Below are 21,898 nucleotides of genomic sequence, written 5' to 3' on the forward strand. Positions count from 1 at the left end.
TGACAGTGGCGGTCGCCGGGCAGCGGAGTCGGGAGCCGCGCGCGGAGCGCAGCGCGGGGAGCGCGAGCGGCTCGGGCGGCGGTGGCGGCGGTGGCCGGTCCCCGCCGGATCCGGCTGTGGGCGCCGCGAAGTAGCCCTCCGCAGCGGCGGCGGCGGCGTGCGGGCGATGCTGCTGGTCTCTCCGGGCGCCGGTGTCCTGGCCTCTTCCTAAAGGTACCCAGCCCCGCTCGCCCCCTCGCCCAGGGCACCGCAGCGCCCGGCAAGTGGCTTTGTGAAGCTCGAAGCTCCCCGGACCGAGGGGTGGGCTGGGAGCGGGGTGGGTGGGGCAGGGCGGGGCTGCGCGGTCCGGGCCGCTTTCCCCGTGAGGAAGAGGGTGGGGGCAGAGGGAAGCGGGGTTGGCGGGCGGGGTGGGGTGGGGTGGGGTGGGGAGGGGAGGAGGGCTGTCTCCCGGCAGCAGCTGGCTGCATCCCCATCGTCCATCCTCCTCCCGTCTCCATGTGCTTCGGAAAGAGGTTTTGTGCCAGGAGAAAGTTGGAGGCTGAGACTTGAGGAGCCAGACTCTGCGGCCCCTGAGGCCCGCACCCTTCAAGAGCGTGGGAGCACCCTGTTGGGAAGGTCTGGGTTCTGAACAGGGCCATGCAGGAACCCATGCCCCTGTCCGACCCTAGCAGCATTCCTGACGCAGGCCCTTGCTTGAGGAAATTCCTCTGTGGGAATCCCCCGTGGGGAGGGGCTTTCGCGTACAGAGCATCCACGACTCACACATTATTATCGCTTGAAAACAGTACTCTCTCCCCTAGATCGTTCTGTCCCCTAGAACGGGCGCCACCAGCATCTATGCTGTAAGAGCATCAAAAATTGAAGTCGGACCTCGAATTAAAGACCCCTAAACACCCATGTGTCCAAGGTGCCAATGATTACCTCTGTCAAATCTTGACTAGTTTCTTACTGCCATATGCTTCCAATCAGCTTTCCCTGAGAGCTGGGCGGGTGCTGTGGAGCACAGGAAAGGGAGGAGAAGTTACAGCCCGGCTGTTAGGGTGGGAGGTGGCAGCAAAGAATACCGAACACGTGTACCCACTTGAAGATAGGAGAAAGTTTCAACCTTCAAAATAAAGTGGGTTAGGTGGGGATTATTTGCTTTACAAAACTTCCTCTCATGCAGAGAAACGATTAGAGTTAGAACTGAGTTTTACACAAGATTGTGGCAACAGGCCTATCATCAAGTGGCTCAGAGTCGATTGAGGGGGTAATCAGGCCGGCACCACGTTGACTTGAAATTAGCAGATCTCAGCAAATATATGCAGATTCTGTTTAATTCTGATTAACCTGTCTGATCATATTGGTGGATTACCAGGTTTACTTTATTCATTTCTAACCAAGACATATTCACACCAAAACACAACTTCATAATACCATTTTGTGCCCTAAAGACGCCCTTAGCTAAGGATATGGACATCCTCTTCTGGTTCTTATGATTTATCCCCTACACCGGTAACATAACTTCTCTAAGTACGTTTACATCATAAAGAGAAGGAAACTTCCTTAGTGGTGACACAACAGTATCCAAATAAATACTGAGCACACATACTAAGTGTTTTTACCTATACAGTTACTTTAAATCTCACAGGCACCCTGATGAGATATTATTACCCTGTTTCAGAGACTAAGGAGATTATGTAAAGTTGCCCAAGATAATGCGGGAAGTAAGTGATAGAGGTGGGATTTGAACCCGGATCTGTTTGATTCCTTACCCGTGCTCTTTACCACTACCCAGCCCCCTTGAAAGAGAATTGCCATTTTATAATATACTAGGAAATCAAAATATGGCAAATGCTATCTCCACTGGCTTCCTGGATCAAACCCCTTCATAGATTGTTTTGTCCCTCTGGGAACCCAATACTGCGTCCAACAAGTATTCCTTTCACCAAAGGGCAACATCAGGAACTCCCCGGACACCCTCTAAGCACCAGTCCCCAGCATGTAAATCAGATGGAAATCTCCAGACATCTAAACCCCTTGTCCCTTCAGAGAAGTTGGCTCTGGAAGACAGGTAATCAAGTGTTTCTCTCACTGCCACTTAAGGAGCAATCTCTACCCTCTCAGTCATCCAAGTCTGGTTTAGCTCTGCACATATAAGAACACACCACCAGTTGGCAGGAATACATCCCCTGCAGTGTTCACACTGGCACACTCATCTTCCTGTACCAACTGTCAGAGAATTCCTGACACAGGCCAGGCTACTTAAAAGGAAAAACTGAAACAGTGCCGTTGGGGATGGTGGTGTTAGTCTAGGGAATCCCTGAATTCTCCGAGGCTTACCAGAAAGGAAATTAACATAGGGCCGCAGGGGCAGGAAGCAGGCCTTCCCCGTAGTGTGAAATGCCTTGTATATGGTATAGCCCATTGTCAACACTACTGAAGATATCTGTTCACCATATAGAAACTCGTTTACCTGTTATCTTGGTGATGGGTGCAGCTACACATCTATTTCTGTTTCAGTTACTCGCTGTACTAACACAGTTGTCACTTGGCTGAATGGTAGCAAACACTGATGTCGCAGGTGTGACAGAGTTTTGAAGCTGTGCTTAAAACTTGTGTCTGTTATGATAATCGACATTCTTTTATCATTTTATTTCTCCTCCCTAGGTGAATGTGTGTGTGTGTGTGTGTGTGTGTGTGTGCGCGCGCGCGCTCTCCCGTGGTATAGTTTTCAATTCTCTTCTCTCTGATTCCAAAATGATTTGAAGTTCCAAGCCTAAAGAGAAATAGATGCATTTTTGAGCTGAGGCCATATGCTGCCTGGAAACATATCCCTGTAGTTGGCATTTTACTCATGTTACTCTAGTGCTAAGAACCTCAAAGTCCCGAATGCATGCTTTGGGATTGCAAATGGACTCTCCTGTCTAATTATTTCACTCCATCCCCTGAAGCAGTTGGAAGGTTTGAGTTTAGAACACAGTCCCAGCACCTCCCCTCTAAATTCTCTAAACTGCCAAAAACTGGAGCAGCGCTAATTAAAGTTGGGAAACTAGAACATGAGGTTTGCTCATTGTCACGCTTTTGCACCAGAATGGGAAATATACCAAAAACTTTGTTGGGCATACGGAGTGACGTAGACTTGTTTAACATGACCAGTGATCTGCAAAACTATCTGACATTATGCAGTTTGCCTAAAGTTGGGTTCGTGCAAATACCTCATTAGGTTAAGACCGTCCAGTATCAACAAACTTCTACTCTGCATTCTATCATGTGTATAAAACTTCTCATTCGCTGGCCATCCATTTTTATTTCCATATTTCATCAACTCTAAAATATCAACAGTTACATAGCATCCTTTTTATGTTGTACGAGAAGAAAAAGAAAATACTGCCGATTATATTATAACATGCAGGCCATCTTAATAGCCGTCTTCCATGACATCGTGTGGATTGGTTACACCACCCTCTTACTGCTTTTGAGTCTCCATTTCTATCAAGGGTTTTGGTACATTTTTCTGCTCATACCGTCATGAATTAGCACTGCTTCCCTAAGCAATGTGTGATAGACAGCGGGTTTGCATATATCTCAGTAACAGACCGTAACAGACTCCTCTTCTGTGTCTTTCTTTTTTTCAATCTGGTGAAGCATTTGGATCTTGCTTTGCAAGGTAGTACAGAAATGTCAAACAAAGACAAATGTTTCCCTGAGTGATATAACATTTAAGCCCCACTGCTCTGTTTCGGTGCCGTAGCGCATACATAGTAACATCTTTTTTCGGTGCCAAATCATAGTGGGATCTTTTCAGAAAAACCGTTTAAATGGCAATTAAACAGAACACCTGCAGTGCCAACAATGCCCATAATTTAGGAGAAGTGCTACCAAAATGAATAGCTGTGACCATGTTTATGCCTGTGCAGAGCAGTGACAGCGGTGTGACAACTACTGCCAAGTTGTCACCGTCAATATTGAGACACATCCCGATTTTGGAGATGTTAAAATGTGGGGAAAAAAAATGAACCTTATCAATGAACTATGCTAATCTGTGCCTACTGAATTTCATGAACCCTGTTGATTCGTTCATTCACATGGTCCCTCGTTTTGTGAGACCAAGCTCCACGAGGGCAAGGACTTTTTCTGTCTTATTCTCTGCTCTATGTCCCAGACATGTAGGAGAGTCCGTGGCACAGAGTTGATGTGCTCAGTAAATGTCCGTGGAATAAGTGAGTGGCTATCCTCCCATGGAAGGCATGGAGACACACACATCAGGCGGCTCACTACTCTCCTCCTGGTTGGAAGACATAGTCTTAAAATTATGACATCGACAGAAATGCTAGACATAGGAAAAGGGTACAAGCCAGAATTAAGTCCTCGATTTTGTTTACAGACCCCTGTACAAAGCACTTCATGCCATTACAAAAACGACCCCAGGATAGAAGAAATTCCACTGTGGCTTCATTCATCTTTGACGAATGAAAGAATGTATGACGTCGTAACACCTTGATTCTCTCGCACGATCCCAAATCCTAAGTTGCTTGAATTTTATGCCTGGTGCAATGTCATGCATTTGTCCTCTTGGACATTGGACAGAAACCGGAATTAATAGGTACATGCTTTTCCTTCAGTAAGCTCCTCTGAGACAGAAATCCGGTGCTGGTGACCTTGTCTGGATGTGCATCTCTGAGAGAAAAAATTATTTAAATTTATTTATATTTGTGTTTGTATACACACACACACACACACACACACACACACACACACTTTTAAGGCCTTTCCTTACAGTCCACTTTTTAATTACCACCCCCCACCCCACCCCACCCCCCGCCAAAAAAAGGCCATCCTGACACTTTGACAAAGAAACAGACAAAAAGGAAAAAAGGAAACCTTGATAGGAATATAGACCTCTGTCTGTCATGCTCCTGCCTCCTCACTGCTCCCTAGGCAAGCAGAATGTACTTCTAGGCCAAACAAGAAGCTATGTGAGGATGCAACGAAGGAAAGGCTGGGAAGCTTAGCTTAGCAGCAAGCTCCAAAGCGATCCCGAGGACCCAAAGTTGACAGTTAGCGTTGCCCAAATAACCCCACGGTCTATGAGTGAAACAACCGGTCCTGCGAAGATACGTCCCAGTTCTCCTTCAGTGAAATGTGAGACCTCTGAAACCCCTATGTAACCAGCTAAGGTCACTTGTAGGTTTCTGAGACACATTTAGTGTGCTTGCTTGGGGGAGAATGAATGGCGTGTGTTTCTCCCCACGTACAGGCAAAGCGTGTGTGCCGTGACGGGACATGGCAGATAGGCCAGAGCTGTCTCTTTCACCTATTAGAAAATAATTATTAATTAAATTAAATCCTTTTGGCTTTCCACTAAAGGAACTTCTGTATAATTACGTCTATTAAGCATTGTTAACATGAGCCAGACAAATGACAAAAATAACTTAAAACTTGCTTTTACTGAGCACACAGGGTGGGATAAAAGAAAAACAATAATCTTAGATGCCAGTTCTATGATTGTGTGGGATGTTTCAATAAGGTGTGGTAAGACATGCAGACATGGAAATGACTGTCATGAAGGGAAGAGTTTGTTATGCTCACAGGTCCCTAAAAGCAGTAAGCACATGTGTCGTGCAGGGCTACGTGGAGGTGGAGGGAGTGACGATGAATGTGGGCAAGACCAGATACAGGAGGAGCAGGGCGAGCGGACTTAGGGCTGAATAATTTCAGAGAGCTGTGGGGCATAGAAGCTGTCCCTGGTTATCCGGTACCTGGCCCTGGGGTGATTAGGGCAGGTGGACAGCCACGCTTAGTATGAGAAGGACGGGCTCTGGACTGCTGGTTTGTGTATGAAAGGCACATCGGAAGGCCAGTTAGTTATCCCTAGGAATTAGCTCACTCTGGGAGGGACAATCCCTGCAGGGTCATCAAGGCCCAAAGATGCCAAAGCATCAGGATACAGAGAAGAAAAGACATGTTTAATAAATGGGGATTTTAAAAATAGTCCAGTAATGAATTAGGTCCGTGTATACATGGAGCATTCAGCCAAATGTGCAGAAATGCCCAGCTCAGGGTCTGACACATGGTACTCACCCGGCAAACATTAATTAAATCTGAGTTGTGGTGCCAGATGGTCCAGCCATGCTCACAGTCCGCCTCTGCTGCATATTGCAGTCAGGTGTGCAGTGCTCATCTTGAGAAAAAGAAAACAATGGGGACGCACGCTACACAGAGGGTCCCCAGATGAAAAATGAGCCACCCAGGATGAGGAGGAGGCAAGAAAGTTGTTAAAAACATAAATGAGCTCTTAGGCAAATACATCCTTAACTCTAAGATCTTAAAATCTGTAAGGTAATTGTATGTTTGGGGTAATTCCTTAATCACTGTGGATTTGGAATATCAATACAAGTCAGGAAACATGAAGGTTGCCGGCAACCTGTAGAAAGGTTGCTTCTGAGTAAAAACTGGAGTTGCAAAGTGAATTGTGTATTGTAAATGTTGTGCTCAGGAGCACACTTCTAAATGTGAGCTACTCAAAATAGCATCAGACATACTCCTGGTGTGGTGACAGGTCTAGGCATAGGATGTGTAACATGCACCTGTACTTCCAGGATGTTGATGGAGGGTGGCGATGAGTGGGATGGATGCCGGGTGAGACTCAAGACATTCCTTAAAAAAAAATTATTGTAGTATAGCTGACACACAATGTTACATTAGTCTTAGGTGTACAGCATAGTGATTGGACAAGTCTATACATTATGCTGTGCTTACTACAAGTGTAGCTACTATCTGTCACAATGCAACACTATTACAATACATTATATTCTGTATGCTGTACCTTTCATTCCGGTGACTTAGTCCCCACCTGGAAGCCTGTACCTCCTGATCCCCTTCACCCATTTTGCCCATCTTCCTGCTCCCCTCTCCTCTGGCAACCATTTCTTCTCTGTATTTATGGGTCTGTTTCTGCTTTTTGTTTGTTTTTTGGATTTCACATGTAAGTGATATCACATGGTACTTGTCTTTCCCTGACTTATTTCACTAAGCATAATGCCCTCTAGGTCCATCCCTGGTAGCAGATGAGAAGATCTTATTCCTTTTTATGGCTGAATAATGTTTGTGTGTGTGTGTGTGTGTGTGTGTGTGTGTGTGTGTGTGTGTATCATGTCACATCTTCTGTATCCATTCATCTTGATGGACACTTGAGTTGCTTCCATATTGAAGACATGGCTTGCTCTTTATGATGAATGTCAGGAGTACAGGAGGGTACAAGCGTTAGGGCTTACAGCTAAGTAAATTGGATGAGTTGTTGCAGTGGTCAACCTCATGACTTCTCTCTAAGTGGTCGATTAATGATTACAATGTCTTTGAAGCCCAATGACTTTTCCCTCTAATCTTGATCAGGCATGTTAAGAAATAATAACGAAAACATACGCAGGACGTTCGTCTAATATTAGAAGGGTAGTTTCTTCAGTGAGAACTGAGATTGCCTTCTGCTTACAATTCTTTAAATTTGTGGCTGTGCACACATCTCCTTTGCATTGTGTAAGAGCATATCTATGTTGATGGAAATTGTAGGGATGTTTTCACTGGAGTACAGCTGCTCCCCCATTGTGTTTCCAAACTGACATCATGACTCTTTAATTAAAGTTGCAATATTAGCCTAAACTGGACAATGAAGGATTTTCTGCCTGGTTTATGTTGCTGACCTAGATTTGTTGTTGGTCAGGACAATCCTTGGGTTTATCTACATCAGTGAAGAAATGTCTCTTAACCTAATATACATTTTGAAATCCAGGCTTTTATATCCTTTTGAATTCTGATTTTGTACACAATTTAGGCCCATGTGAAAATGGAGTATTCAGTCAAATGAGATGATAATGTGCAGAAACATATGAATTGTCAAAAAAAGGGGGGGTACAATTTCATCTACATGAGTGCTGCATCTTGCTTTCAACATCAGTGATACTAGTCCTTTGGTTCCTGGAGCCCTTTCTTTGTGTTGATAATTATAAGTGAGTCCCCATAATGGGAGGGTGAGATGGGAGGGGGTAGCCTTCCTGGAGCTGTTCTAGGTATTTTCATTCTATTTTAGCTTTAACCTTAATTAATTTGAATTGCACTCTTTTAGAGTGGAGTGGAAAGAGGCATATCCTTGCTTATCTTTTCAGCCCTAGAGCCTAGAAAAGTACCCATAAATAGTAGAAGCTTAATAATATTTGGTGATTCAAAATATATTGTTTAGTTGACACAGGAATTTCCACCCTTCTTTGGCTGAAAGATTCTTATTAATTATGAAATAAAAGTCTCACATAATACATTATAATTTGACAGTTAAATCACCTATGGTGAAGAACCAAACACATCAAAACTGAAATTTTAACAACGAGAAGTCATTAAAGTAAATTTGATATAACAAAATTAAAAAATCTATCATAAATGACCATTATTAAAATTCTCCGGTATTGGACTGAAAACTAGACAGATAAAAAACAATCATAGAAATTCCAGATTTTGATTTAGATTGCCTAGGGAACCTAATTTAAGACACACACGTAAGCAACACAACTTTGAAGAAAAGGTCTATTACTTAGTGAAGTTTGCTAGAACAATAGAATGACAGTTTGAAGAAGAGAAAACAGTAAGGAAAAGAAAAACATATTCTGGTCATAACCAAATACAGGTTTCCCCTGCTATGGAGAGTGTTCCTACGTAACTTTTGTAAGCCAAGGTAGCGTGAAGTGAAAAAGCATTTACCATTTTGTAAGAGTGAAAATCGTCTTCAAATTTCTTTTGGTTTGTGAAAATAAGTACTAATGTAGATCTATTGTAAAAGCTAAGTGTTTTGGATAACAGAAGAAACCTGTATTAGAATAAATTTCAGCTAAGCCACAGTGCTGAATGTTGGAGGAAAAAACCAGAAATACCGTAATGATGGATACTTGTCTGTGTGTATACATGTATATGTATGTATGTACATATATATATATATATTTGTCCAGACTCACAGAACATACAACACCAAGAGTGAACCATCATGTAAACAGTGGACTTTGGGTGATAACAGGGTATCCATGTCAGTTCATCAGTTATAACAAATATACCACTCTGGTGGGGAATATTGATACTGGGGGAGCCTCTGCATGTGTGGGGCAGGGTCATATGGTAGATCTCTGCACTGATCCCTCAATTTTGCTGTGAATCTAAAACTGCTCTAAAAAAACGCAGTCTTAATATAACAGAAAAACAAAAACAAAGGAAGGGAGGGAAGGAAGAAAAGGAGGGAGAGGGTAAGGAAGGGAGGGAGGGAAGACAAGCAAAGTAATGTATTTATCCCAGGTCTGAAGGCAGTGAAGACTTTTCTGGATGTTTATGCCATCTTACAAAAGACACGCATTAGAATATAGAACACTGAAAAGGGTTTAAGAACGGAAATATAATAAAATAATTCTATAAGGAAAGATGACAGAATGAGAAAGAACATGGGTAATAAAAACTTATCTAAAATATGTAGGGGGGCACCTGGCTGTCTCAGTCGGAAGATCATGTGACTCTTGATCTCGGAGTTGTGAGTTCCAGCTCCACTTTGGGTGTACAGATTACTTAAATAAATAAATAAAAATAAACTTTATAAAATATGTAAGAAGTTGATATGAACCTAAGGATATATGGCATGAGCACTCAGATTCTAGTTTGTGGGGTTGAGGGAGATAAGCAGACATTTTGGATACTGAAACACAAATGTTAGATCATCACACGATATGTCCAGAGCATAAAACACATCCATTAATTGCCACCACCTAAAGGTGTAGTTTGTGCTTTGACAAAAATCAAAAGTGATTTGGAAAGTGGGAAATCTGTGTCGACTGACTTCTTTTTCATTTGTTGAATTAGTAAAACAAAAATAATAATAATAATCCTTGAACCACCACTGAAGAAGTTGGATCATAGCGACTTTATTCAGAAACCACTTGAGACAGAATTATATATCAGGACTGTCTTCTTTACTTAGATGGTTTTCCAGACAAGAGAAACAAATCCAACAAAAGACTTCGGTGTGGACACTCAATAGACTCCAACAGCATGTTAGACAGTGTCTTCACTTCAGTTGTATCTCTTAAAAGCACACTTACCGAAACAGCACTTAAGAGTTTGGAATTTGGTCTCACATATCCAAAACTGCACTTGAAGTTTTGAAATTTGGTCTCAATCTTCACAAAATGTTCACGCCAGCATTGTTTTCTTGTTTCTGTAGAAACTACAGGGGGAAACTCTGTCTCTGTGAGCACTGTCTGGGAATGGAAAATAATTTTCTTGACTATGAAAATGATCAGAATGAAGGCTGGAGGTCTCTTGAGCAGTGGCTGCCTCATGTTGGGTATTTTTTGGAAGGGGAAGAGCTTTGATTCAGACTGACCTGGACTTGCTGTCCGTTCAGCCACAGAATGAGAAGCGAATCAACACCTGTTGAAGGCTAACTGTGGCTTGTGGCTAGTACCAAGCTAATGGCATTACATTCTCTCCTCACCTCATTTAACCCCCGAAGCAGCCCCTGCATAATAGGCCCTGTTATCATCTCTATTTCACAGATTAGGAAACCGAAGAACCAGGAGGTTAGATATTTCGCCCAGTGCCACCCTGATAGCAAGTGGAGAGGTTGAGAGAAGAACTCAGAGTGTCTGACCCCAGAACCATGAATTTAAGCACCTGTGTAATACTCGCAGGTTGTGTGCTTAATTAACATCCGTAAGTCTTCGCTTCCTTGTCTGTAAAATGGGGCCATTGATTTCTACTGGGCAACTTTGTTGTGAGTTTGCAAGAGAATATATATAAAATATCTAGTGCCCTAATGGCCTGGTACAGAGTAGTTGCCTGTTGTTATTGCTGCTTTTGTTGCTTTTGTTAACGACTGTAATGTGATAGTCTAGTGAAAGTCCTAGCTATTTTTGTCTCTCAAATTTAGCCCAGTCATATCCATTGCTATGGCAACCACTCTATCAAGCCATTCACCATCACAGCTATAGGAACTTCCTTGCTGGCACCCGTAAGTCCAGTCTAGAAACTCTTTCTACTGCAGAACCTATCTTTTCTGCCTTACATGGAGTGCCTAGATGAGTAGGAAGCAGCAGAAGTGGAAACAGAAAGACTTCAAGGGGGGCGGGCACAGATCAGCATTATTCTTTGCAGGAATTATCTGCACTCACTCAGCAAAAACAGTGGAACTAAATCTACCAAAAGTAGAATGGGAGGGAAGTTTCGACTCAACACTCTGATACCAAGAATTGGGGAACGTTCATTTGCTATTTTTTGAGTCCTGAATATGTTATCTTCTCAAGTAAGAAAAAAACCGTTGGCAACCCTAAGTTTACTCGTGAAGCAATGACTAAATAGAGTGCATTTAATTACAGATTCCATGAGTTCTGAAGTAGCAGATCTTAAACATTCTTGTAAATATATTGTAGCAAGTGAAAACTACACATTGTGTTCCTCCTGGCTTTTCCGAAGGAGATCCTGGGGCATCCACATAGGAGTTTTTAGAAATCAATTATGAATTGCTCTTTTATTCTCACAGGTTTAGCACCTTAGCTATGTGACATCTGATTAATACATTAAAAATGTTTTAATGCATTTAAAATATGTTTTAGTATTAATGTTATTAAAATATTTTTATTATACAACTGATGTGTTCAGTGTTGAAAAATTTAAGGATTTAGTTAAGCAAATAGAAGAGAATAAAAGCCATCCATAATCCCACCTCTTCAGTGTGATCACTGTTTGCATTTTTCATATTCCCTTCTGTATTTCTTTTTTTCACACACATTGTTTACAAAAAAAATGGAATCATTTAATATACTGTTTTGTAAGTTGCTTTTGTCAGCTAACACAATTTACCCCAGATATCTTTCCGTGGTAGTAAATCATTACATAGATTTTCAGACAAACTGAAAGTTGTCAGACCTTGGTCCTGTGTTTTGAGACACTCTAAGCCTCCACTTAGCCCCAAGGCTGAGGACTGTGTCCGTATCTGCACAAGACATACCCCTATCTAGAGGAGTTTTAGAGTAGCCCGAGTGGGATTTCACCTGCAAAATGAGAGCTCTACATCCGGACTCCTACCTCTGCCTGGTCTTGGTGTTCGTGTTATCATGAGCTTCCTATTATTTTCATCATCTAAGGAGGGGTCTCGGAGTCATCCTGGTGATTCTGACATGGAAGTGCAAATGAGCTTTTTCTGCTTCGCATCCTCTGACAGATGAATGTCAGGAGACACACAACCCTGCCAACCGGCCTCTTAAAACCAAGCCCATCTGCCGATCAAAAGCTGCCGTTCAGAATGCTGACACCCTCCCTCCCCATCTTATGATTTTAATTTCCACAGCTGACTCTCAATTACCGCTTCTCCCGGGAGCGGAGATGCCAACGATAATTGAAACCCACAGATAATAACCAAACTTTATGATAGTTTAAATCTCCTCCCCATCCATCTTGCAGGCAGAGCTGCTCACAAATGGACTGATTAGAGTTTCTCCTCCTTTTATTTTTCCTGATTAGCCCCTGATTCACAGCCTAATGAGCAATGAGGTAGCCAAAATTTGGTTTCCAGAGAGACCAGCAGAACCAGCCTGTCTTTATGTTCCTACAGTTTGACATATCAGTCTTTGAAACCTTCAGTGTCTTCACTGTGAGGAGCACTAAGCGAGGGGTTTTGTACTATTAGAATCAGGCAGATACTGTCCCTTCTTGGTTCTTTATCCAAATATTTTGCCCAGGAGCATATAAATTGCTTTTTTTTCTATCTTGGTTCTCCAAAAAACCATCAAAGCTTTTCAAACAAGTTCCAACTAATTGATATTCCTTTATTTAAAAAAAAAAATACTAACTGGGACGCCTGGATGGCTCAGTCTGTTAAGCATCCAGCTTTGGCTTAGCTCGTGATCTTGCGGATCATGAGCTCAAGCCCCGTGTCAGGCTGTGCACTGACAGCTCGGGGCCTGGAGCCTGCTTTGGATTGTGTCTCCCTCTCTCTCTGCCCCTCCCCCCTTGCGCTCTGTCTCTCTCCCTCTCTCAAAAATAAACAAACATAAAAAAATTTTTAAAAATACTAGCTTAAGCTCCTCTTTCATCAGTCTGCCATCTTACCTCCATTCTCTTGCAAAATACATACATATACGTATGTACATGTGTGCATACACATATATGGAATACACACGAACACACGTTTTTAAAAATGAATCAGAGCCACTATTCTGCAACCTCCTATATTTTTTGTCTTTTACCTTTTCCACCAAGGGGCACTGAGCCTTTAAATCACCAGCAGCCAAGTGTGGTGCCATGAATGCCAGCACCCTCTCCTTCCTGACCAGCACAGGGCACCTACTTCACCTCTTTAGCCCTCTCCCCTCCAACTTCAAGTCCTCTGTCAGCATCTCCATTTCTCTTCTGCCCCTTCTTTCCTTCTGGACAATGTCTTTTTCTATTCCCCTGACTTTTTAGTCCTCAACAAGGACATGTGAGGTATCTCACTTTAAGACCATGGTATTCTGTGACCATCACGGCTGTTAAAGTCTCCCGAAACAGCACGCTACCTATTTACAAGACTCTCTTCCTCAAAGGTCATTGGACATTTGGCTGTCCAGACGTTCTCGAAGCTAGTTGGGTTGTATAACTGGGAGAAAGGGTTACTGCCGTCTGGTTACATCATAGATGCTGAGAAGGGCCATTTTGATTTAGGCATTGCAGCACACTTACTTCTGAGCATATTTCCCCATCTTTGCTTCATAAGTAGTTTATTTCTTCACAGTAGTAGTGATTCAGGCCCTGTGGGACCACTCCAGCCTATTTGAATAAGCTATCAATAACATTAAAAGCCTTCCCAGACACTGATGTTGGCCAGCACTTACAGGCTAGTGCAAATTGGATGAGTGCCTTTTGGGTGTTTCCAGTTTTTCTCCTCGGTGTTTGTTAAACAGCTGGGCATTTATCAGAAATGTCCATTGGATACAGACACATTATAGTATATGCTTTTAATTGTATTTTGACTGAAACTTGATTCAGTAGAATCAAGTAGAACTTGATTTCTTGTTGGATCATGTCCTTAGCACCGGAAAGGAATCCTGGAAGCACTGAATAGAAATTGTATGTGAATTATCCCCGTTGACAGAGGACAGTCAGACTGGCACAGCCCCCAGACCGGGTGTGAGGACTGTTGATTAGGAGACAGAGAGGAGGAGCCCAGGGTCTGTGCCCTCCTGCTCTCAGCTCCCGCCTGACACAGCACCCCAGGCCCACCGACCAGCCAAGGGCCAACGCCAGCTGGACCCTGGATTACACAGAAAGGAACAATTCAAAGCTAACCAGGGGCCTGGGGGAAATGGTGGCAGTACTCTTGACTTCATTTGTATCTTGGATGAGATTCAGGACATCAGTGATTTCTCCCTTGAAATTTGTGTGAAAATTGCCTGGGCAACATGTATCTTTTCTTTCTTTTTCTTTACTTTTTTTTTTTTTTTTTCTCTTTTTTTGGAAGAGAGTCTATGGCTTTGACCAAGTTCTTACAGGAATCCATGACTAAAAAATAAGTGGTTGAGAACGTCAGTTCTGTTTTTTCTCCCTAGTCTATAATAGCCTCTTCTTTGCTAATGGTGACTTTTATTCGAGTTGTCCTGAAAGGAAAGAAGTTTGAGATGTTCTAAATCTCCCAAGTTCATCATCCACAGCCAGGGGAAGGGGTGCTTTTAATCCCAAACCCTTACCTTCCTGAGCACCCAGTGAATCCAAGAAATTACAGAATTGGAGGGGGGCCACTCTGGTAAGGTTGAACAGTATGGAGGCTGATACCGTGCACTTGCCAATGTGGTCTGACAGCTGTGGGAAGATGCTCACTGGCATAGCTGAGCGGGCAAACTGGGCTGCCATCCCAGTGAACAGGTTCTGTGAATGGACCTTTAATATTTGGGCTCAGGTGGGCATAAATTCCCACAACTTTGTCTTTAGCCCTAGACAGCTGAAGGTCCAAATACACCTTCAGATCCTAAATTCTAACATACAGCCTAACACAGTAGTTTAAAAACCGTATGAGGTTTTGAATCATAAGTGCAATGAAAATTGATGATACTCATTTTGTTTTCCACTCAGAGCGGAAGTTCCTCAAGAGTAATGATACTGGTCAGTGGGAAGAATGGGTGCCTGACATATATATATAAACTAAACAGAATCCCCCTTTTGCAAAACGACTAATCTGAAATAATATAAAAGTGAAATCAAGTCATAACCAAGTCCTGGTTCAGATGCAGTTAGGTTTTTAAGAGCTTAAGGACTGTCTTTTATTGTGCCACACACTGTTTGTGATCAATTGACCAAACATGCATGCAGAACAAAGAATAAATATGTGATTTTTTTTAATTTTTGGAAGTTCTCTATTAGTAACTTAATATCGGTATCATCATCATATTGCAGAGAATGCACAACCTTATTTTCAAGTGGGGATTCAGGGACACCTGGATGGCTCCGTTGGTTGAGTGTAAGACTCTTGGTTTTGGCTCAGGTCATGATCCCAGAGTTGTGGGATCGAGCCCTGTGTCAGCTGAGTGTGGAACCTGCTTAAGATTCTCTTTCTTTCTCTCCTTGCCCCTTCCCCACTCATTCTCTCTCTCTCTCTCTCTCTCTCTCTCTCTCTCTCTCTCTCTCTCTCCCTCTCCCTCTCCCTCTCCCTCTCCCTCTCCCTCTCCCTCTCCCTCTCAAAAAACAAAAATTCTCTTCTGCTGAACTCTCAGGTCTGCTCATGTGTTTTATCTGTGAATTTGAGTGAAGTTTCTGGATTTTTGTGGATGGATTTACTTATTTGCCAAAGTTTGCAGGGTGGTCTCTATTTAACTGGAACATCCATTAGGTAAGAGGATGTGCTTTACTGAAAGGAGAAAGACCATCATTGAGGATTAACCAACCAAAGCAGAAGAAAGTGATGACAGACTGATGTTAATCTCATTATCATATAGTTGATTGTAAACCATTTCTGCTTAAGTGCCAAATAGATCCCTCTGTTTACAAATAGAGTGCTTCCGTTGGCATCAGCAGTAGCTTGGTGTGCCTTTTTTGAAGGGCTTATGTAGGGGTGCCTGGGTGGCGCAGTCGGTTAAGCGTCCGACTTCAGCCAGGTCACGATCTCACGGTCTGTGAGTTTGAGCCCCGCGTCAGGCTCTGGGCTGATGGCTCAGAGCCTGGAGCCTGTTTCCAATTCTGTGCCTCCCTTTCTCTCTGCCCCTCCCCCGTTCATGCTCTGTCTCTCTCTGTCCCAAAAATAAATAAACGTTAGAAAAAAAAAAAATTTAAAGGGCTTATGTAGAGTCTGTCACTTACTACTTTACAGTTACAATAAATTTCATTTATTTACCATTACAGGGGAACATGTTCTAAGTATGTTTTTCTAAATTGGTTTTTCAGACAATTTAAGCCCACTTTGTTGAGTGTTCCTAAAACAAAGATCCTCACACTGTCTCCTCATACAGAGAGTACTGACGTTAACTTTCCCTTTTCTGGATGGCTTGGGCCATCTGTGTTAACAGGGGGAGGACCTTCTGGGGCTGTAAACCTGTGTATGTGGGACCATTTGTCCATTAAGCTAAATTACCCCAGATGTCTGTGCTTTCTGACTTTTTCACTCTGATTTTTATGGACCTTTTTCCTCCACAGATTGTCATGATTACTTTCCACAACTGTCAGAGTATTTAATATACAACCATTCCCTGCAGTTACCTGGACGGCTCTACTCCTTTCTTATATAGCAAAGAGCACTTTAAAAATGCTGTTCTTTTAGACATACTAAGAGAGTGAGGATTGATGACACTTAATTCAGGGCGATGATGTTTATTGGTTTTAATTATTCTCAAAATGGATTTTGGTTAAAGAATAGCTTCTAATTCACTATAATAATGGAGGTACAATTCTAAAATATATATTTCAATTTTTAAATTTTGAATTTGTAAGGGCAAAGTCTCTTATTCGCCTTCATCTGAAGTCAGTCTACTAATTGCACCTTGACCACAAATTTTGGCTCAATATATTTTGTATATGGTGTATTGTAAATAACACAAATGATAGAATAATGCAAATAAAAGAGCCAAAAAGGGAGATAAAATGGGAGAACTGACATCATTATGCATAGAATTGTAACTTTTCAGTAAGTACAGAGAGATTCAAATATATTTAGAGTTGTATGTCTCCCAGTTTTAAGATACCGGCCACACACTAAATGGCTTGATGACTTGGCTTCTATATATATTCCTACAAAAATGATCTTTCCTAGTACATGCCTAATAATCAAAAGCGTAATTTTTATTTATTTTCAATTCATTAATTCTTTTGTGGAATGGAGACAATGCCACCATTATTCATTACACCTCCCAACATTTATTTATTTCACAGTGCTTTCTTCAGCATTATAAATAGATACATTTTAGCCTGTAAACCAAATAAACCTCTACAGTTTGCTTGCTTAAAACTTCTATACAGTTCGGTGACAGTGGCTGTGAGTCGTATAATGAGATGCTATGTAATGAAATAAAAATATATTTCAGTCAAATAGAAGAGTCTTGTCACTATAGAGGCTTCTCCTTTTGTCCTGGAGCACCATTTAAGGTCGTTTTGTTTTGTTTTGTTTTCACTTCCACACTAGAGTTGTTTGCAGGCTTTGTTTTCCACCAGTTGCCAGTCCCCTGGAGATATGGCAGGTGATCAACAAAGCTGATTATTCTGTGTGTGTAAAACCAGGTAATGGAGGTCCCCAAACCATTCTTCACCAGAACTATTTAGTTGCTTTTCTCTACAAATGAAGCTCATAGCATAGTTATAAATCGCTTGTTAGATCTTCATTGTGTTTGTGGAACACCATTTTTGTTTTCCTATTTTATTTATTCTATTTTACTTATTATTTCTCAGCCTATTTTATTCCAACAGGAAGAGGTACCAGTACTGCCTAAGTTCACTTTCCCTGATGTTTACCAAAATAACACACCTACCCGCCTCCCTCACTTCTCAGTGAATCTGCTCTCGGGTTGACTGTGTGAAATCTCTGTCCAGTGGGGGAGAAGAGGCAGAGGCTCCAAACAGTGGTCACCAGCATGAGCATTTGATTAGAGGGTTGACTCTGAAGGCAGTTGTGCAATATGGATAGATAGCACTATAGACAAATCTAGATTTCGCTCTTGATTGTCTACCTTTCTCTAGAGTTTGACCTTCGGATTTAGGGGGTGTGGTGAACAGCAACAAAGAGGTAGGAGATTGTGCTACTAACCTTCTTCTGGGCAATATAACCTTAGACAACAAGCCATTGCTCCTATGCGTGGTAACTAATCTCAACCCCAGCCCCTGGACCAGGACCCGGCACATAGTAGGTGCTTAGTATTTTTCATCTGTAAAATGAGGATTCTAATGCCTACACTTCACAGTTTGTTGGTGAGGGGAAAGCAGGAGAATATTTTAAATGCCCAGAGCTGTGCCCAACATGTATTAGGCTCCTGTTAATAAAAATAAAGTCAGAAGCCCATAACTAATTCAGCTCTGTTTTACCAGGCAGTTTGATCTCTCAGCCTGAGATGGCAATGGAAGATGGATAGGGAAGCCCTGACTCTAACATTTTTAAGTTGGTTCTGAACTATCATGAATGCTTTTATGTTCCCTGGGATCTGGGTACCAAGAAAAAATTGAAAACAACAACATAGATTTCTACATTACAGATGGTCTGGAGGAAAAACTCCCATAGCCAGGAAAGTTCATTCAGACATCTGGTTGAAACCTCTAACATGTGAGAACCTGAATGACCTTGTGGACCCATTGTCAGGCAACAGCTTTTCCTGGGAGGGGCAGCCTGCATTCTCTCTGGGGGTTCAGTGTAAAACCATGAGGCTTCAGGTTTGAAAATTAGAGCCTCATCCCAATGCTGTTTATGAGCATAATTTCATCTCATATGACTTCTGATTATAATGTCTTAATGAGATGTGCATTGAGGGCAGATGAATCTCAGGGAATGACTTGGGTGTGTGTGTGTGTGTGTGTGTGTGTGTGTGTGCGTGCGCGCGTGTGTGTGTTTAAGTGGTATCTTAATGATTCTGAAAATTACCTAAGGAAGATGTTGTAATCAGCCAGATCATGCTGGCTTGTCAACATTGGGCCATGTTTCTGCATTTCTAATTCAATTACCTGGAAACTTGTATCATTAAAATAAAAGGCATTCATGTTTTATGTCTTGATAGGAAAAAGAAAAAGGAAGATTAATGATACTTTAGAAAATAATCTGGCTCTACCCAGGAAATGATCTCTTCTCACTCATTTTGCATTTCAGCCTAAAACAGCCCTGTCCATAGCTCTATAATTAGAAATATAATAGTCAAAGCCAGGCACTAGGAAAAATGTCAGATTCATTTTCTCCACCCCCACATGTACTATATTTGTTTGGTTTATTTTCTTCCTGCTCAATGAGGAAATTTTCTTTAAATATATAAGTGTCAGAAAATATAAAAGTAAATCACCACGTTTATCATTTGGGGTATAATCTATTTTTATACTAGTTAATTGTGTTTGGAGACATATGCACAGGAAAGGCTTCCCTGTATTATTTGTATAGTAACTTTTCAGCCCATAGAAGTGTGTTGCATTTTGAACTCATATGACAAGTAAATACTTCTACCCTAAATGTCTGAAAGGACACCCAGTGTGATCATCTGTACAAAAAAAATGTGTCTCAAAAACTGACATAAGCATTACACAGTGGTTTTCTGTTTAGACCTACATCAAATCCTAAGATATTTAGAAGTTAACTGGTGTAAAATAACATACCATTTACTGAAAATAATTTAAAAAGCCCATAGCTTTATAATCTTTTTTCAAATAATTTTCATTAGGCACTTTCCCACAAGCATTCTGTGGCCTGGTACATGAACTTGACATTACAATAATGCAGACATTTGCTTTCTAAGACTTTACAGTGGATCAAAGACAGCTTTTACGCTGATACGTCATTCTAGAAGTGTAAGGTTCCCCGGACCTCACAGCCCACACTCTCAGAACCTGCTCCCATCCAAGATTCTACTCACCTCTCCACTGACACACACCAGATAAGCCCAGAAATCAGCTGGTCAGACCACAGGTATAAGGGGGTACCATTGCCTAAGAGAGGCAGGAGGTGATACAAGAAAAATACAAGACAGAGCTCCAGCATTTGAATAACACAGGCCATTGAAGAGAAGAAATAAACATATGAGAAACCATTAATGAACAAACTGTATAAAATTATGTACTCAATTGTGTGAAGTTCAAAGTTGTTTTCCTGTTATTACAGAACCAATCAAGAGGAAACGAACTTACATAAGGCTGACTTTGTTAGACATAAAGAAGGTCAAGCTTCCCTGTGGGTTAGATACATATTAATTTGATGGCAAGACTAGAAGAGCTTGGTGCCTCTTAGTACTAATTTGTGGGTTTAATAGCTGCAGTGCATGGCTATAAGGTAGACATCCCTGAACTACCCTAAATTATGTACTTGATCTTTTGTTAGTGTAGAAAAGGCTGCTTGGCATCAGCTAAGAAGCTGCACTTTATATGACGTGAGGCCAAGTAACCTCTTTACAAAGAAACAATTATATGATAAGCTAAAAGTTTGGCCTATAATCGTCCTACAAGGAGTGTGGGGAAGGGAGAGAAACTAGCCGATTTTCATGTCATCCTTCCTGGCAAAAAAATTGTGCCGATTGCAGCTTGCTTTAGTTATTTATTTGTGATGAGAGCACTTACACGAGATCTACCTTTATCACAGAAATCTAAGTGTACTTAATTTTAAGTGTATTGTTGACTGTAGGTACAATGTTGTATGGAGGATGGCTAGAACTTATTTATCTTCCTTAACTGAAACTTTATGGTGATTGCTTCCCATTTCTTCCTCCCCCAGCCACTGGCAGATACCACCCCAGGCTTTGATGCTATGGATTTGACTATTTTAGATACCTCATATAAGTGGAATCGTGCGGTGTGTGTCCTTCTGTGATTGGCTGATTTCTTTTAACATAGTGTCCTCCAGGTTCATCCATGTTATCACATATTGCAGAGTGTCCTTTTTTTATAAGGCGAATAGTATTCCATTGTATGTATACATCATGTTTTCTTTATTCATTTCTCTGTCCATGGACACTTAAATTGTTCCCATATTTGGCTACTGCACCGAACATGGGAGTGCTAATATCCCTTCAAGATCCTCATTTTGGTTATTTAGGAAAATACCCCAAGATAAGATTACTGGGTGATTTGGTAGTTTTACTTTTACTTTTTTAATAAAATTATATGCTGTTTTTTTATAGCAGTCACATCATTTTGCATTCCCACCAACAGGATGCAAAGATTCCAGTTTCTCCACATCCCTGCCAACACTTGTTGTCTCCTGTTTTGTTTGGTTTTGGTTTGGTTTTGGTTTTTTTGACAATAGGTATCCTGACAGGTTGTGGTTCTGATTTGTATTTCCCTGATGATTAGTGGCATTGAACATTTTTTTCATATACCTGTTAACTCTTTGTGTGTCTTCTTTGGAGAAGTGCCTATTCAAGTCCTTAGTCTATTTTTGAAGAATTGTAGGAGTTCCTTAGTATTTCGGAGATTAATCCATAATCAGAAGTGTGGTTTGAAAATATTTTCTCCCATTTTGTAGGTTGCCTTTGTATTCTAATTGTTTCCTTTGCTGTGAAAAAGCTTTTTATTTTTATATAGTTTCACTTGTTTTTGTTCTTGTTGCCTGTGCTTTTGGTGTCATATCCATAAAATTGTTGCCAAGATCAATGTCATGAAGTGTTTTCCAGTGTGTTCTTTTAGGAGTTTTATAGTTTCAGGTCTTTTATTTTTTTATTTTTTTTCCAATGTTTATTTATTTTTGAGAGACAGAGAGTGACAG

The 21,898-nt window shown here is 41.5% G+C and overlaps 1 protein-coding gene across 1 annotated transcript in view; it reads left to right on the forward strand.

Moving 5' to 3' along the window:
• Positions 1–2,034: 2,034 nt before the first annotated feature.
• The window catches only part of FRY (FRY microtubule binding protein), a 447,912-nt gene continuing 428,048 nt past the window's right edge, over positions 2,035–21,898 (forward strand). The window contains exon 1 of the mRNA XM_040448149.1: positions 2,035–2,053. The gene's annotated coding sequence lies outside the window, so the exon portion shown is untranslated. The remainder of the gene's footprint in view (positions 2,054–21,898) is intronic.

The sequence above is a fragment of the Herpailurus yagouaroundi genome, unplaced genomic scaffold (genome assembly GCF_014898765.1).
Source record: "Herpailurus yagouaroundi ecotype Mexico unplaced genomic scaffold, PumYag 197, whole genome shotgun sequence".
Lineage (NCBI taxonomy): Eukaryota > Metazoa > Chordata > Mammalia > Carnivora > Felidae > Herpailurus > Herpailurus yagouaroundi.